The following is an 18,497-nucleotide window of genomic DNA, read 5'->3' as shown; positions in this document are numbered from 1 at the left end:
TGTCTTCTGGAGAGATCGCGAAAGTGATCAGGACCTCAGTGAGCCCAACTACCAAGATCTTATCAAGCTGTTTGACAATCTCAAGAACTTTGATCTCATCTACGTCAACAACAAAATACTGGACGCACAGGTGATGAGGACACACTTATTTTAATATTAGTTACAGCAACAACCACTAAAAAAAAATACGTCAAAATGCTAAAAAGGTCTGGTTAAACAGCGAATATGAGGATATGGATTCAGATATGGAGTTCTGTACGAATGAACAGTCTGATTACTATTCGGACATTTACACCCATGTTTCCTGAGAATAATCTGCAGTCACACAATAGTGATCAGAAGGAACCGGTCAAGCCTGAGTGATGTTCCTGTCCAGTAGCATGAGCAAACCATCAGTACTCCAACTTAGAGAGCCCAGACGGAGAAGATGGCAAATGCAAACGATGTGATAAAACTATTTTTCTATATTTGACATATTTTGACACTTCACTGTACTGTATGTGTTTTTTTACTTATTGACTAGTCATTAATTACAGTGGATTTCTCCAGGTTCTCCAGTTTCCTCCCACAGTCCAAGGACATGGACGTTTGTTTGTCTCTATGTGTCCCTGTGATGGACAAGCGACCTGTCCAGGGTGGATGGATAATAAAAATTATTATTTTTCCTCTTCTGCCAGAATTTTACCACAAAACTCATCCCACACTTTTGAGGAATCGTCCACATATCGTAAAACGTGTGGTGAACTATGGCTTTTCTTTCTTCTTCGGATAATTTGCGGCAGACGTGCAATGCTGCCCTCCAAAGTTCCAGTCTGAATTCTCATCCTTCATTGCAGCTCAAGGCTCTTTTTAACAGAGGTGCAAGCAAATCATGAAAGAAGGAATTCTCAAAAGGAATTGACTTATGGAGTATTTCCACCGCCTCGCCTCGCCTCGCCACGGCACAATTAGGTTGCATCTCCACTACAAGAAGAACCTACTTAACGTGGGCGGAGTCATCACTGCGCGGCTGAGTGAAACTGTGGTGACTTTGTTTTATACGCGACACACACACACTCACACGAGTGACTAGTGATTTTTCACCAGACTTCTGTAGTTCTTCTGTAGATTAACCCACGTTTTTAGGATTGTTCAGTAGTTTTAAATTATCTACAGTTCCGCGCAGTTCATTTCTGTCCACACGTCTCCGGAGTACAGCCTCCAGCGGCAGCGGTCTGTGATGCCGCTCGCGATTGCAGGCGCTGTCCCTAAATACATCACTCCACTTTAAAAGACTCCAGTTAAATAGAGCGGTTTCCCTTGTAGTTGTTGGAGATTAACCCACGTTTTTAGGATTGTTCAGTAGTTTTAAGCGATCTACAGTTCGGCGCTGTTCGGCTTGATTTGTGTGGGGGACGTCTCTTCCTGTGACAGGACTCTGGCCAGTCAGCGGCCGGCAGTCTGACCGAACATCGCATAGTACCTACTTAGCACGCTTGGGACCTCGCCAGTAGAGCTGCAACTATTTTTTTCTCGATTAATCGATGAATCGTTTGGACCATAAAATATCAGAAAACCTTAAAAAATGTTGATTGGTGTTCGTCAAACCTGGAAATGATGACGTTCTCAAATGTCTTGTTTTGCCCATAAACCAAAATGATTAATTTTTAATGATTTCTTTGTTATCCAGAGCTAAGAAAGGAAGAAAATAGTCACATTTAAGAAGGTTAAACAATCGAAAATGTTGTTTTAATGATGAAAAAAGCTTCAAACCAATTGATCGATTATCAAAATAGTTGTCGATTAATTTAGTAATGGATTAATAATCGATTAATCGTTTCAGCTCTACTCGCCAGAGCCGGTACTATGCTAGTGGAAACGCTACTTAAACCGTGCCAAGGCGAGTAGAGTCGGTGGAAATGCGCCATTAGAGGCAGATAAATGGTCAAAGGACTCGTCCTTTGTTAGTTTCACATCAAAGCAAGCCCATATCTTTGATGTGTGTATATAGATCCATTTCTCCATAAATCACACAAAATCCATAAATTTGTCTTTGCAAAGCGCCAACAGCTGAGGCAGCTGCACAGCTCCAAAGAGCAAAGTGACGGGAGCCGACAAGACAGAACGTACGCGGCAGAAAAATGTCTCACAGTGTTGAGGTCCCCGATTTGACCTTTGATTGGGACAACGACGTCTTCTGGAGGGATCGTGAAAGTGATGAAGACCTCAGTGAGCCCAGTTACCAAGATCTTATCAAGCTATTTGACAATCTCAAGAACTTTGACCTCATTTACATCAACAACATAATCCTAGATGCACAAGTACGGAGTACCACGCATCAATTTGTCCACTTCATTTCTCAATTTTATTTTGTGCACGACCGAGTGTAACAACATGTCTCAAGTTGAATAATGCATTTGAATCTGTTTTCAACAGTTCATGAATGAGGCCTGGTGGAGCAGCTACAGTGACGACACAGACTCGGAGATCGATTCAGAGATCGACCTCTGTCTCTACGAACAGTTTGACGGTTTGGGGGACAGTTTGCCCACAGTTCTCTCCGAGTCATTTTCAGTGACACAACATTGACGAGAGAATCACTCGAGCCCGACTGTCCAGATGTATGGAGAGACAAACACTACGTCAAGGGAAATGACAAATGAACTCTGAAGAAACTGTATTTAATCAAATAAACTGCACTAAAATCTACGTGGTTTAAGCTTGTGATGTTTTGGTGTTTTTGCTTTAACGTCGAGCAAAGAGAGCGGCAGACAGGAACTTTGCTAAAAGACAAAACTGACGATGATGGCGGCTTTTATCAGACAACTTTCTTGGACACTACTTTTGTCCACCATACTTCTGTTACCATCCTGACTTCCTGAAAATGCAAAAACTATGGACTTGCGATCTGGTGTACCCCAGCTGAGATTGGCACCGCATAGAAGACGGATGGATACAGAAAAGCAGAGAAATAGAGCTTTGCGCCCATATACTTGCCTTCACGGTAGCCCCTCAGGAAAATCAGCACCGCACAATCACAGACAATTGATACTGATTATCATGATGGTCATCAGAGGGTTAATCAATGAAAGGACAGACAGAGTCACCAAAGTTCAAAGTCATCAAAGGAGTCCTGCCTTTGAAAAAAACAAGACACTATCACAAATAAACAGGACGCTCGCTGTGCGTCCGTCGCCGGATGGTGATGCAATGGAGCCGTGCATCTCTTCACAGAGCTTCCCAACAGCAGCTGTGAGCTGAGGTGCGAGGACTTCCACACACACACACACACACACACACACACACACAGATGTGGCGTTTTGCACAAGTGTCTACGTCACCGTCCACGTCCTCTCGCTGACTGTGGAGCACCAGCAGCTCTGCACGATTCAAGTGCCAAACATTCCTTTCACCGTGTCAGTGCCAAGTGGAATCCAAGGCTCTGGACTGAGGCCAGACTCACTGCTCGCTATTTACACTCTCAGAATTAACAACTGCCCCCATCCTGCTGCGCCGGACCGTGTGTGTGTGTGTGTGAACAGGGCAAAGGCTACGGTCCATCGTTATGAACATTAAGTTTGCCTCAGAATGTGATTTTAAATCAGGCTCAAAAACACAGCCAGAGAGAAGAGAGAAGGCTGCATCCAACTTCTTTTTGCACTTCTCTGGATTCATCCTTCATCCAGCTCTATACCAAACTTTAATGGGTTCTTCTTTGCCTCATATTCCATCCCATAGAGATTTTTAAAATCCATAGTTCCAACACTGAAAATGTGACCAGTTCAAACTCTTGTGCCAACGTCAGCTGCTGCGTAAATGGAGCAATTGCACCGTTTTTTTCTCCAAACATCAACTCCAGACACTGTCCAGAATGTTGTTTTGTTCTTAATCCATCAAATTCACAGCAGCAGGAATTGCTTTTTAAACATTCTGGCAAAGGTTGGTGCCTGGGTAGAGCGTGCAGAGGGAATTCCCCCGCTCGCTCCCTGTGAAACTTCAACTTGACAAAAAAAAAAAGAATATTTCATTATACTTTGATTTTAATTTCTTGCCGACTAAACACACATGCTAAAGCACATATTTAAATATACAGTATGCTGGAATTAGCCACTTAACCAACTACACTTGTTCCAGATGTTCCAGACCTTGGATTGAGGGAATCTGGATTTTAATTGACTACCCCCGTGTTAGAGAAACAGAAGCAGGGCGGGTGAGTCGTGTCGAGACAGAAACCAGAGGAAAACACGGGCAAAAGAAAACAACCTCAACGGCACCAAACCTCAAAAAGGAACAATGTCACCATTCAAAGAAAGACTCTTATCTGATCAAAACAGGCAACCGCTTGACAGTTTTCTGTACCATTACACTCTAAAAATAGACAGAATTACATGCCTGCGCTCAGACATTAAAACCGAGGCAGGTAGGATTAGTCAGCAGACTTTTATTCAGCACATTAAAAGCTTTAAAAGCTCCGAACAACGCCATCCCCCCTTTTTTTCCAGCGGCACTTCAGTTTGCACACACCGGTGGGAGAAGAGAGCTCCTCGTCAAATAAACAAGAAGCAAACTGTGCGGAAAATCAATCAAGGTACCTCACATATCTCGATTTAAATGTCGAAATAAAACAATCGCAGAGTGGAGCTAGAGAGAGACGGCGAGGATGAGGAAAGGAGGTCAGAAGGGCTGTGTGGTTGAGAGGAGGGGGAAAAAGAGACAGAGTGAGAGTACATTCATGAGTTTGCAGTTTTGACTCCAAACAAAGTAAATCATCCAGATGACTCATTTTACATTAAAAAAAAAATCTAATGTCGTATTCAAAAGGACTGGAGTTTTGATGAGTTTCCCACAGAATGAGGGCAAATCAGTCCGATACAGTCATTTAAGATCAGTTCAACTATGTAGTAACACATTTTTGTGGCATATTATAAATAAGTATCAATAAGCATCAGGACAAACAACACCACTATCCATATTTACGTTAACTGGATTCTAATTTTGCATTCAAATAGCCGTCAATGTTCACTGGCATTTTCCTCTTCACAGTCGTCCCTAAACGATGACGATGCTGCCGATGTCACGGTCACAGACCCGTAACTTGATGATGAATTCACTTGGTTTGACCCCGGCAACAACAATAAGCAGCTTAGCAGAGATGCAGACAGGAAGCTTTCAGGATCAACAGTTGAACGCGTCACCACACTGACCTTCACACAGGTTGTATGTTAACTAACTAATGGGGAAATCGATTGAGAAGGGCTGGGAGAATGTTTTCTTACCAAACAGTGGTGAAAGGAGAGGGAATGTGAAGCTGCAAAACCACACCGCTGCATTTTTAATCAGTAACTTTGTTTAAACTAACCTCTTTCTGTTAAGGTTATTTTTTGTTTTTGCAACGGTCAAAAAGGGAATGCAATGCATCATGATAGAGTTATGTTGTGTTGGCAGTGACACAGGAAGGAGGATGGGAAGCGAGAACAACAGAATGCTGTGGTTGGTACTCAGATGGAGGACCGTGGTTAAAAGTTCTGAGGAAAGTTTCCATGCTGAAGTATTTGTGCTATGTTTGGCACTGCTGCTGCTTTGAAGGACCCCGCAATCACGAAATGCTCACAAATGAAGGTCCTCTTATCATCAGGGCAAAACGGTGTTTCTTTCATTCCAGTAAGCCCAGGCCCAAATACAGTAAAAACCAAGAAAGAGTGTTTTGTACCATGTGAAGAATCGCACATTAGCATCTAAAGAATCATCATTTCAATTGTGTATGTATAGCAGGAAAGTCACTGCAGACATAAATGTGATTAAACGATTAAAAGCCACCCCCATTTTAGAAAATCCAGCTTTAACTGTACAAAATATACTTTCTTTTTAACCCAGGAAAGAACAAGTTCCAGTTCTGCGGCGGAAAAGTGTACTTTTCAAGCAGAGAAAACTTGTAGGAAATCAATGTTGAGTTTGGTTCTCGTTCAAAGACCCCGTGTCTCTCTAAGGGTCAGAGAAAATGGGGGGGGGAAGTAAATTGTCTACATATACAGCAGCTGTCTGCCCGCCAGCTAAACACCCGCGGTCCGACTGCTCTTAATCCTCCGACAACGAGCGCGACTGAAATCCAAGTCCAACTGGGGGCAAACAAAATTATGTTAAGATGGTTTTTCAAAAAGGTAAAGCCGAGACCTAAATCTGGTAGCAGTCCACATGTGCCTGAGTCAATAAATACCCCCAGGAGACGGCACGTTGATGCAGTGGAACAAAAACTCCTCTGTTAAAAGAGGTGGAAAAGCCTGAAAATAAGACGAGGGCTGCTCACTATGTCGATGCCACAGATTAAAACAACTTCCAGGCCTCGGTATTATTGTCAAATATTTTAGTTAATATCTTTGTTTCAGTTTTACATCAAGTGAGCAAATGTTATGGTAGACTGCATGGGAGATATCTCATTTAAAACATAATATAGAACATTCTATTTTGACTTTTTAATATCTTTCTATATTGGACACACATGTGGAAAAGCATGTTTGTTATTATTTATTATCTTTATCTGTCTTTGCTGATGTGACAATGTAAATTTCGCCACTGTGGGACTAAAGTGACCATCTTATCTTAATTCCTGACAATATCTATTCAGTTTGGTATGGTGCATTTTGAGTTTTAGTTTGCTAGACGCATGAATGACAGTGGGAAGATTTCTGGAACATTCCGGCAAGGGTTGTTCCCTGGTTCAGGCCATTTCATTTTGCAGAAAATCTGCCTGCAATAAACACAGCCCCTCGAGACAACTTCAGTAACCGTGACAGCGTAAGTATGAAAGCAGCTTAAGAGAGAGAAAAACAACGTGTGAGCAGCGGTGGGAATGACAGTTGGGTAAAAACAAGAGGAAAGTGTCTCGGGTGTCATTTGAAGTTCAGTGGAGACATGTGATCCTGTGTCTTCATTCACGACTGACCCTCAAAACACAGACCTGACGGATGCCTTCAGCACAGACCAGTCAGTGACACGAGAAGAATTCAATAGTATCAATTAGGCATGTTTGTAAAACGCCATTCATCCATTCATCCCCCCGAAGGACAAATTACATCGTATTCATCATCCGACTGGAAAAGGATGTCAAATTACAGCTGTCAGCTGTGTGGATACCTGCAGTCGTGCAGGCTTTATAACTCAGATGCTGTCACATTTAATCAAGCTGTACTTGTTTCTAAAGGAGCTTTTACTGTAGATATCTATTCTACTTGACTTGTATCTATACCCAGTGACAGTCGGGTGCATCGGATGAAAAACAATGCAGGAGCACAGAGCGCATGTGTTTTTATACTGTGTTTTTTTTATTTAATTTGGTAGTAAATCAAATTCAAATACTGATAATTGTGAACTCTGTATGATTTACTGTCTTGTTTGTCTTGGGGTGGAGTGGCTCAGTGGTTAAGACCGGTACCCTATGTGCGAAAAACATCATGGTCGCAAGTTCGATTCCACCCCTCGCTGATTGTACTCAATACCATTGTAAGTCGCTTTGGATAAAAGCGTCTGCTAAATGACATGTAATGTAATGTAATGTAATGTCTTTTACCAAAAAGCAGCTCTGACCGAGTACAGTTTCAAAAATGAAAAGTCACAGTCCTGATCTGGTGACACTCCTCATGACCACAAATGTGTATATAAAACACACTGACTCGAGCACCAACACCAGAATGTGACGAATACATGACAGGAACACAACTGTACCTGGCTGATGTGACTGGACTTCAGTGTCTTCTTGAGAGCGTGACATTGTTTCCTCATCTCATCCACACCTTAAACTAAACACACCGCACTGATCTCGCTCCTCCTGCAGCAACTAAACTGTGAAAACACTGAAGACGACCGGCGTGTGTGTTCAACAGGAGTTTTATGCTTGTGTGTGTGTGTGCAGGTACAGGTGTACAACACTTCAAACACACTTCTGTGTGTGTGTGTGTGTGTGTAAGAGACTGTCCTCCATTTCCTGATGGACACTTGAAAGAGGACACACGCTGCAACACAATAACCTGTTCTCTGTATTCTGACGACGCGTTATCAGATTCCCACAGTGTCACTGGATAGCGTTAGAGAGAGACAGTACAGGCTGAACTGCATGAGAGATTGTGCCGATTCCTGAGCTCCTGTATTCATGTGTCATCAGCCGCATCAGGTTTCACTGGATATTTTTTAAGACTCATGAATTTTATTATAATCTCAAGAAAAACATCCTCAACAAAAATTAAGTACGACGGGTGTAGGTTTTGGGCACATTTGTCCAGTCGGGGACAATCTGACTGAAGAGAAAAGTCTGTCCCATCTTTAAAATGAATTTAGTAAAAGAATATTTTCCTATGAGGTCAAAAACATTGGTAAAAATGAGTATAGTTGACAAATTGTTTCAGTTGTAGGTCAGATTTTATCTCAGAGGCTAATACGGCTCGTTTTCAGACGTATTTCACAACAGGGTTCACGCAGCCTTGAGCTATGAAAGGTGCTCAACCTTTATCTTCTCAGCATTTAAAGCAACCTTTCATGTTGATGGGTTAAGCCTGCCCCACACAAGAGGGTAATTGGTCCCGATCCGTAAGCAGGAACCAAGTGTGTGTAAACGTTATGATAGTCAGAGACTCAAACTGTCAAAATCAAGTTGTGCAAGTTTAGGAATGACACGGAGGTCAGTCAAAAAAAAGTCTTCAAACATCAGTTTACATCAGCTTTATATATTAATAATTTGTTGGCCATTCAGTGACACTTAGTACAAACAGTGACATGACACCAGGTGAATGTCAGATGTGGGACAGAAATGGGAGCAGTGGACAGGTGCAGGACACTCTAGAGGCAGCTGGCTTAGATCAGATGAACCTGAACAAAGAGAAGCCATCAGGCTCAAATCACTGGCAGCTGAAAGGTCATCATAGCCATCGCATTAAGGGATTCCTAGGATTCATCCGCGTGTCATCCAATCCGTTTGTGTACGTGCTAATTAAAAATATACACATGTGTGCGTATCATCCAGTAAACCCTTAAGTACTGGAGGGACGAAACAGGGCGAGATATTCTGGACAGTTAGTCAAGGATTTGCAAGTCAATTCAATGGAATGTTCTCAACCTGACCCCGAGCTGCAATCAACCACATCTACAACTTAAAGCAGAAGGAAACAAGCACCAGGATTCAGCTCCACTCCGGTCAGAGGTGTATCACATTACAGAAGACAGTCACTGGAGGCACCACTCAGGATTGACAGATATCAGGAGACAATCTTGTGGTTACCCTCATCTGGTTTGAGGCAAAAATGTGACAGGAGGAAATCCTGTCTGTCAGAGGTGGAAGTCCTACAGACATAACGCCTCGTGTCTTTAAAGAACTGGTTCAACAATGAAGAGACCTTCTCCTTTGTCTTACAAAACAACTTATTCTGTGAATAGGTTTGATATTTTTTAAAAGGCCTATAGATCACTATCAGGCTTGGAGGGTTTCCATGGACACACCTGATCGCAGAGTCAGATACGCAAAGGATAAGTCTGCATGAGTTTAAGTACACGTTTGTCAAAGACTCTGCCACTGTTGGCATAAAAGCTGTAACAAGGTATGTTCGCAAAATTCAAAGACAAACACAAATATTTAATTGTCTGACAAGGCAAAAAGAACCTACGAAAATCCTGTATCAAATATGGCGCTTTTCCATAATACAGTTCTAGCACTACTCGACTCGGTCATGAAACCAAAAGATTGGAGGACATCGAGGCGATATTGTACTTGCTGCTCAATCTGTGGACGGACCACGGTGCATCCTTTACAGACAGTAGCTATGTATGGTCGCCGTAACACTCGTGGTTTGATTCTTGTGTTGGACGTCGCACTCATGACTCCAGCGACGCAACTCTCTGACCAATCAGTGGCCGGCAGTCTTTTGACGTCACATTTTAGGATGTGCTCTTGGACCCTCACCAGAGCACCAAAAAAGGACCAGGGACCAGGGACCAGGTACTATCCGCAATGGAAAAGCTAAACGAATGAGTCGAGCCAAGTGGTACTAGAACTGTACAATGGAAAAGCGGCAATACACATACCATTACACCCCACGTATAAATGCTTACAAAGAAATCCCTAATGCCACAAACCAAGCTGCAGATAGTAGCGGCACAGCTGTGTTCTTGTAACCCCATTCCCCACACACACACACACACACTTGTCAAATGATCGCAAACTAACACTAAAACCCTCTTAATCTCTGTTAACGCAGTCTTAAACTTGGCTTTGTTGTCACCAGCCCCGACAGAAGCCCTGCCAACAGGAGCTTTGGTCCTCTCAAACTGTGAGACATACAACAGGCTGTTTCCAGGCTGAACAACACAAACCACAGCCATGGAGACCAAGTGACATCATCATGGGAGTTCTCTCCTCAGCCAATCAGACAATGAAGTGGGAGCGTGGGGTGGCAACGGTTGGCCACGATGCTCCTGAGGGGTGTGGTGATGGGTGCACAACGAAGGTATCGTGGACAATATCTCACTCTGAGGAACAGCTGATGCATCATGTTTAGCACCAAAGAGACAGCCAATAATACAAAACCAGATATGACATGATGTGAGAGATGATAATGGAAGATGGAGTTGGGTGGTGATGATGACGATTGGGGTCATCAATGACAACAAAGATGAAAGAACTAGTGCAATATTCAATCAATACTTTTGTAGAGTATCTTTGGAATGGGTGTGATTTTTGAGTATTGGGGAACGGATGTTGGATTTGGAAAAAAATAAAGACGAGTTCATGTAATAATGGTACTAATTGTGCCTGTTTGTTTTACACTGGGACACAGGAAGAGGGGGTGGGTGATAAGTAGGGCTGCAACTAACAAACCTGGAAATGACGATGTTCTCGAATGTCTGGTTTTGTCCACAAACTGATTTCTTGGTCAAATGGAGCAAATGAACCAGAAAATATAATAATTTACTAGTTCCTAGTGAATCTTTCAGTGTAAAAACAGACAGACCCTCATGGATCACATGTACAGTGATCTGATAACGCTGAGTGATTCTCTATTTTGCTCTAGAGACTAAAATCTCTAGGAACTGCTGTCACTTAACATTTAAAACACGTCAAAACATGTTGCAACCAAAGCTGCACACACCCCGGCCATTCTTCCTCCCGTCCCAGATGAAAAGAAGGCTTACAGGAGGCAAGTCACGTAAAAATAAACGTGTCCTCCTATGACAGCGTCTGATGACACCTAAGCCCTCAAATGTCATGGGTTTTTGAATAAAAAAAAAATAATAATGTGGGCATGTGCCAATCCTGATCCAGTTATGAAGCCGAATGTCTTCTGCAGGATTGGGGGACGCAGAACAAGAGGATTTGTGGGGGGGGCAGGGGCGGGACAGTTGGTCAATGGGCAGACAGCGGTGCATGGGATTATTTTGTAAAACATGGATTTGCACAGCGAGTCTGAAACACAGCAGTCTGTGTGCCAAGATCACGTGGCAGCTCGACATAGCTGCCAACGACCTCGGCTGTATCAGATTACAGCTCGGCAAATGGAAAAAAGGCAAAAATAAGGAAGCTTATTCGTAGCGGGCTGAGATATGTCCTATTACACAGAGGTGGAAATGCACAGAGAGGAAAATCTGGCCTCACAAAAGGAACTGGGACACAGACAAAGCCAAAGAAGACATCTTTAAAACAGATACAACTGGACAAATTATCCATATTTCACAATATCCCTCTTTGACTAAATCAAAATCAAATGTGTACGTAGTGATTTAATGGAGCGACCCCCCTGCTGTAACTCTGCATATGGGCTAAACGTTGATCCAAATGATTTAAAACAGCTCTTATATTACTTTAACCGATGATTTAAACGTCCACAGTCGACGGTGACGCTTCAGCAGCTGCTGTGGCTGCAGTGTATGGTTACTGGTTATCTTGACCTGACACTACATTCATCAATACAAACAAGACTAAAAGACTGAGGACACGAGGACACGAGGACAGGACGCATAACTGGATACAATGATTGACACATCTGTCATGCAAACCTCCATATTCAGATTATTGAACATGTCACTTATAATCTGATGTTAGTACACCACAATAAATCAATTCAATCACGCAGCCTGGTGTTTTGCTTTGTGGGCCACATCTGAAAAATATGGCAGGCCAAAAATAGGTGCATGGTAACTGCTTTTAAAACCCCAGTGTGGCTCTGCAGCATCTCTCACTGATGCATTATTAACCAACACTGCTGGAGTTTTTCTGATTACTGATTACTTGCTCCACACGTCACTCACGCTGATGCAGAACTGTGTCGGGACTGGGCGGGGTCCTAATCCTACAATTTATGTTTACATCACTTCACACGGAGTCGCACAAACACTACACAAATGTACAGAAACGGAGGATCGGTCTTCTTCGATGGAAGGACTGTAACGTCAAGGTGTGGACCCACGCGCTCACGTCCATGAGGACAGCGGAGGCCTGTAGAGACAGAAAAGGGGACAGACAAGCCTCGACAGGCTGACAACACAGTACAGTAGAGTGCAGTCGCTGATGGATTAAAGACAGTGTTGCGTAATTCTTTATGGATGCACTTAAAACGGAGAGAAGTCTGACAGATAGAGAGAACAACTCCCTTATCGGGTTTATTTAAAAAACGAGATGGAGGGACTTAAAAGTGTAAGAGTGGGGGGCAGAAGTGCAGGAGAGTAGATATCCTGCAAACAAAGACGTCCCAGCAGCAGCTGGAGTGTGTCCTTTAACAGCTAAATTGGAAACACCAAGTAATCCCACCTGATCCACAGCGTTGTCCTTTTTCTTAGGAGTATCAAGGCAGTTCACTAACGTAGCTTTACTACCCCCGTCTTCTCTTTCCAAGTCAAAAGATCCATAAAATGAAGTCAACGTGGAAGTGCCTGTAACGTGCATTATCAATACCGACCATCGGGTGGCAAGTCTGTGAGAAAATGAACCTACTTCTCGCTCAATTTATAACAATTCATGAAGAGTTTATGATATATAGAATATAGCGTGTCCATTCGAGATTTTAACAAATGAGAGACGTCACAGTGTGTTAATTACAGTAAATTATACTACTACTGCTGCCAAGAAACCTAACTACCACAGAGCATAATATCTGAGCGCAACATTTGGGAAGGACCATAGGAATAAAACAATGCTGACAGTTTGACATGTACATGACAAGAAGACAGAGGAAAAAAAAACATATTCCTCAAAACTAAAGCACAAGCACATGTGAATCAAAGCCGAGAGAGGGAATGTGAAGGTGGGGGGGAGAGGAGGGAGGTAATGGAGGTGGGATGAAGAGATGAATGTGGGGAGGAGGGAGGTTGGAGCACTGACGAGGATGTAGATTGCAGTCTTGAGAGCCTGAAGATGGAGGGGGTGTTAGTTACAGCAAGAGACGAGATGAGATGGGTTCTTTTGGCTCTCTTGACGACGTGATGAAATCACAAAGTATGTAAGATCCAATCGGTATTTGGCTCAGATGTGATTTATGGTTGCACTGTACCCTCGGCATGAAGTTTTACAAAATTCATTAAGGATTCTCCCCTGATAACACTATTTCTTCCTCAGACACCGCAGCGGGGGCACGGACAGAGGGAGGTAAAACAGAGTGGCCGATTTCAAATCAACCACAGCAAAGACATGTTTTTTCAACCCATTCAAATTCAATCATTTACGTACAGGAGACAGCAACGACACCAACAGACCCCTAAAGAGGGCCCCATACCAGTTTTAGCTTGCTATCAAAAGCTTCACAATTGCACACCGTCAGTCAGCGTATGAATCATGAAGTGCACTTACGCTTCAGGGAGTCAAGAATGAAAATCGATGCAAGAGAAAGAGGAAAAGAAAACAACAAGACACTTTTAAAGTGATATGTTGTTACGCTAAAGTAAGTATTTTGACAGCAGAACTTCAACTGTTGAATATCTTTTATTGAAAACCAGCAAATTCCAGCGGATTGAAACTGCTGCATGTTACAGGTCGACTCTAGATGTAAACGGAGACATTTAAATTCCACTTAAGTGGTACGCACACATTAACATGTACATATCCAACATAGAGCACTTATTTACCCACTGCAGGACCCGATGCTGGTGATGTAAGAGGATAAAAGCACGAGGTCGGGAGGTCGTCTCGTCCACTGAGACACCATGCATGCACATGCCAAAAAAGAAAAAGAATCGCCAGTGCAATAAAAGCAAAAAAATAAGAAGTGTCTCCAAAAATGTAAACAAAAGATAAGGTGAAATAGATTTTTCTTGTAGTTAAATCAACAAAATGTCCATCTGTAATTCATCACATAATTAAAAACACAAGTCAATTCTTTCTCGGGCTGTGAGCATTTAGCAATTTCTTTTTCTTTTCTTTTTTAACAGTTTTGGGAAATAATAATAGCTTCCAACAAAAATATCCCAAAGAAACAATAACTTTTTCTTTTTTTTCTTTTTTTTACATGTACCATGATAATAGGCTTCTGTCCACCGAGAGTCTGGGTGGTGAGGACAGAAGTATCTGCAGCATCTTTCTAGTCCAACAGTGCAAACTTGTTTGACTTGTGTGTGTCTGTGCCTCTGATGGATAATGTTGTGCAGTGAACTGTGAGCGATACACAAACGGGTCAGTGATCTGAGGGGCAGATATGACCAGGCATCTACTGTGAGAAATGACCCGAGGAGGTTTTCCTGTTGTGACACAGCAGGTCAGGCTTCTGCAGCGGCCGTGTAATTGGGATATAAGTGGGATGAGTGACTTTGAAGCTGGAGTCACTTTAAATGTAAATCAAAGTGCAAATAAAACGCTTCTCGTGTCTTTAAGCTTAGAATCACTTTCCGCTGCACGAGGTCAGCAGCTAAAACGAAGGGATCATACTTAATGTCGGAAAGGAAAGCAGCATTATTCCGTTCATGATGGAAAAATAAAAAGTCATCAGAAAGAAACTTTACTTTTGACTTCATAAAAACCTTGAATAAGACAAAAACACCATAGATACCCTCAACTATCAGTAAACCAAACTCATTTTTACTAATGTCCCTGTTGTCTGGCATCCAATGCCTGATATGTTGTATGTCTCTATATGTGTATGTGTGAACTAATGATGATTCTGTATGGGAAGCTACAGATTAATTGCCCCTCAGAGACCAATTAAGTTTTCTGAATCTGAGAAAACTTCTATAAATATTGCAAAACATAGAACTTGGTTTTAATGAAGCAAATGCATGTTAATGTAAACCCTAATTGTTGTTTTTGTATTGTCAAATCCATGCAAGCGCTGTATTTATCCGTGTAAATGTCTAAAAAATAGAATCAATTGAGATTTTTTTTTTCAGTAAAATATCTATTTTTGTGTTTGCAAACAAACACCAACACAAATAGTCAGTCATTCAGGTTCAATTCACTTAATACGACTGTGAGAATATTGTCAATATTAACTGGTGCTTATTTTCTGGTAATAAGCAATCCCAAAATTCTATTCAATTCTGTCTGCATTCACATTCAAACCATTTTTGTAGCTCACAATAAAAATGGAAAATTAAGCCAGATTTAAAGACCATACACACCCTGCTTTTATACAATATATATCAGGAAAGAACAAATGCCCTTTTAATAAAACTTCAGGAAATTCCTTTGTTGTCTCCGTTTACATCTATTCAGTGCGTTTGCTTTAGGTGACGTGTGACCAGGTCAAGGCTGCACAGATATACGTAAAGATTCTTGGCACAGTTCAATACATGGATTAAGAAAGTCTAAATGGGGCACTTGTTTCCAACAAATGGCCCTCACTTTGAAATGCCAGGCGTGTAGGGTTCGGTGTCCTAATTCATGTGTGTGCAAGAGGGCAAAACCTAAAGAGCTGAACACACACACAGACACAATCTTGTCTGATCATGTCAAAAGAGGCAGCAGTTCCAGGCCAAAAGTGACACCGTTCATTCACAGAGTAAGCTTCTTTTTTTATTCCGTCTCAACTGCCGCATTCAACTCTTACTCAGAATCCATCACCGTTTCATCACAAAAGGCCATTTAAAAATGGCTCAACTCATTCCTGCCACAACAAAGCTGAGGAGGACGTCTGTGTAAGTAACAAAGTATTGAAAATATTACAGGGTAAAAAGAGCACTCATCGTTTATTCCCTCTCACCAAAGCCGCAGTCTTCAATTTCACATGAAAAGCACTCTGTATGCAGAACATGGCTGCAGCATTAGCCCACACATGCAGAGAGGGCTCTCCAGTGACACTGCGCTCTTATAATTTAATTCTGTCGACCGTGATATTCAGCAAACCGACGAACATAAGTTCTTTGTTGCTGCAATAATAAGAACCTTGGGCAAATCCATACACACAGGAAGATTTGCAAAACAAAACCCCCAAAATATCTAATCCCTGTTTTGGCCTTGGGCTTTGCAGTAAGAAGACGCTCACAGCTGAACCAGATGAAGACGATTCCCTTTCAGTCGTCCCTGTCCTTGTTTAGTGTTCACTGCTATGTTTATCCGCATGGACCAAATTCTACATAAATGGCTCTGAGGCCTTTTGTACTTCCTCAGATGTTCTTTGACCGCAGCGCGACTGCCGTGCTTCCCCTTGTCGTGGTCGACACTGGTTTTACAAAGTTGTGTGGCTGCTGCTTTCATCTTCTTATTCCCCCCCCCCGCTGGTGCCAAGTGTCTGAACAAAACAAGACGAGTGCAAAGAAGCATCAACTTTGACTGTTTGCACTTTTTAAAGATGTACTCCTGCTCCACCCACCACTCCGCTCACACGGCTCGTCCTCACGGGTCCATAAGTCTGTGCCTACGCCCACAAAAGAACCTGTCCATCTGAAAACTGGGACATGGACCCCTGCAGAATGAAGAGACACTGGACTGGAGACAAAGTCCTAATCAACAGTCAGTACGTTTACGTGCACGGTTTCATCAAGCTAAGGCTGTAGTAGGACAACTTGCAGAGTCCGAGTACATCTGACTCCGCCTCCATAGGTGGCGCTGCATGTCACGATAATTATTGAGTTTCCTGTCGACCTTTACGTCACAGAAAAACAAACGGCGAGAGGGACAGCGAAAGGCCGGGCAGTTAGAGCTGCAACTAACAACTATTTTCATAATCAATTAATCTGTCGATTATTTTCTCGATTAATCGTTTGGAGTTCAGAATATTAATAATAAATAATGTTGATCGGTGTTCGTCAAACCTGGAAACGATGATGTTCTCAAATGTCTCGTTTAGTCCACAAACCAAAATGATTCACTTTATTTCTTTGTTATCCAGAGCAAAGAAATTAAGAAAATATTCACATTTAAGAAGCTTAAACAACCGGAAATCTTGTTTTAATCATGAAAAAAGCATCAACTATTATCAAAATAGTTAATCGATTAATAATCGATTAATCGTTTCAGCTCTACGGGCAGGGTATGTTGGTGCATGCACACAACACCAAGTCCAACGTGTATACATGCAGGAGTAATCAGACTATGAATAGAATTATCCAGGTATGATGTTCAATAAAATGGTGGAAAATGATAAGACAAACCACAAATTAAAGTGTTTAGACCAGGACATATTTACATTAAAGAAGCTGTACTGTATATCGATTTCTTGCCAAAGATTTGAGTTTTAGTTTTAAATGGTCAGTGTTGTCCACATAAAGTGACCTACAAGAGTTAGAAATAAACTATTTAATCATACAAACCCAGATAAAGGAAATTGCACACTTACTAACTCACAACACGAAAGTTTAATGATTGACGTGTATCCGGTTTGAATTATTTATATTCTCATAAGAGGACATTTGCTGCTAAGAAGTTTTCAAACACAGAGATAATCACATTCTGTTCTCTGAGGATGTGAATGCACAAATGAATCAAATGTTTCTCACATCACTTTCCGGATCAGACCAGATCAGAGATCAATAACCTCCCCCGCTCTCTCTTCTGTAATGCTGCTGAATCAGATGAAGGTTAAGAGGTTAAGGCATCTCAGCAATTCTCATGTCTCTCATGTCCAGTGCACTTCCTCACCGCCGACTCCTGCATACTAATGATGACGGACAGGAAAAAAGGGAAAGCCCTCATGACTCAACCGAATGCCGCCGTTCCTCCAGCTTCACTTGGACCGTTTTTGTTTAAAAATCAACATCTGTTGTTTTAAAATCAGAACCAGTCGTTACAAACCATTGAGGAATGCAACAGATTGAGTAACAATAGCTTTATGGGGTGCATGTCAGCATTCACCCAAGACATTTGCATCAACAGAGCCAGATGAGCTCCAACTCCAATTTTTTTTCTGCCGACATCAGCGTTGTCGGAGAAATGGGAAGCGACTCAAAATGTGATAAGACTTTCTTTTTTTTTTTTGCAACACTTTCCTACTATTCCATTCCAATGATTACACTTCATCTACTGGATCTCATTCTTGGAAAAACTCAAAAAACACCAAGTTAATGCAATGGAGAAGAGTATCCAAGGGTCCAACACAGACAGACCTATGATTATGCAACTA

Source organism: Solea senegalensis, linkage group LG1 (genome assembly GCF_019176455.1).
Source record: "Solea senegalensis isolate Sse05_10M linkage group LG1, IFAPA_SoseM_1, whole genome shotgun sequence".
In the NCBI taxonomy this organism is placed as follows: Eukaryota; Metazoa; Chordata; class Actinopteri; order Pleuronectiformes; family Soleidae; genus Solea; species Solea senegalensis.
Note: the sequence above shows the minus strand (reverse complement) of the source record.